Genomic DNA, 1406 nt, shown 5'->3' with positions numbered 1-1406 from the left:
CACCTTGAAAGCCAACAACATGGCATCTCTCAGGCTCTTCTTTCATCACCACATGTCTCTCTCTTTCTTTCTCTTCCACTTTTAAGGATAATCCAGGATAATTTTCCTAGTTTAAAGCCAGCTAATTAGCAATCTTATCCCCACCTGTCATATAACTACAGGTCCTGGGGATTAAGAAGTCTTTGGGGGCCATGATTCTGCATACACAATTGTATTATTCCATATACTTATCTGTCTGAAAGTATATAATACTAATATTTTAAATATTAAGTATTTAAAACCCAGCTGTAATGTCTATTTTACTTTATTTTTTTTCCAGACAGAATTTTTATTTTATTTATTTATTTATTATTTTTGGCTGTGTTGGGTCTTTGTTGCTGCATGTGGGCTTTCTCTAGTTGCCACTATTGGGGGCTACTCTTCCTTGTGGTGCATGGGCTTCTCATTGTGGTGGCTTCTCTTGTTGCGGAGCACGGGCTCCAGGTGCATGGGCTTCAGTAGTTGTGGCATGCGGGCTCAGTAGTTGTGGCTCGCAGGCTCTAGAGCTCAGGCTCAGTAGTTGTGGCGCATGGGCTTAGTTGCTCCATGGCAGGTGGGATCTTCCTGGACCAGGGCTCGAACCTGTGTCCCCTGCATTGGCAGGTAGATTCTTAACCACTGAACCACCAGGGAAGTCCCCCTAATGTCTATTATAGTGTATGGATGAAATAAGGACATATATTCACAGGATGAATGCTATGTGCCCATTAAAAGTCATAGTGTAGGAGAACATGTAGTAACATCGAGTGATTTTCATTATACGGTAAGTTGTGGGGGGAGGGGATCAAATCTATAAAAGAATATGTACAAGATGATACCAATTATGTAATACCAAAACCCAGAACAAACCTACATGCAAGTGAATAAAAAAATGTCTGGAATGATAAAGGTCAGAATATTAACAATGCTTATCTCTGGATGGTGATTTAAATTTTCTTCTGTTTTTCTGCATTTTCCAAAATGTACATTACACATGTACTATCTTTTCGAAGAGAAATAAAAATTGATCTAGAACGTCTATCTAGGACAATTTTCTGATGAAGCGTCTCCTTGGTTTCTTAGCTTTTGACCACACGCACTCACAGGATGGTCCTCTTCATCAAAAATATTTCAAGTCTGGCCATCGGCGACACTCGCTGTTTTTTTCAGGCTCCAGGGGTCTGCTCTGGAAAGTGTGACCCACGGAGGACAGGAAGGAGCCACACGATGAACTAAGCACGGCAGCGAATCGGTGCTTCTTAAAAACTTTTTTCAAGGCCAAGCAAACCCAAGGCACAGCTACATCCCGCAAAGAACTTAATAACCGGTACCGGTACCTTGGAAGCAGGATGCGCAAGTAAACGAGCTTCTTTCATAATCTCGCTGGC

The sequence above is a fragment of the Lagenorhynchus albirostris genome, chromosome 1, assembly GCF_949774975.1.
Source record: "Lagenorhynchus albirostris chromosome 1, mLagAlb1.1, whole genome shotgun sequence".
NCBI classification, from domain to species: Eukaryota; Metazoa; Chordata; class Mammalia; order Artiodactyla; family Delphinidae; genus Lagenorhynchus; species Lagenorhynchus albirostris.
Note: the sequence above shows the minus strand (reverse complement) of the source record.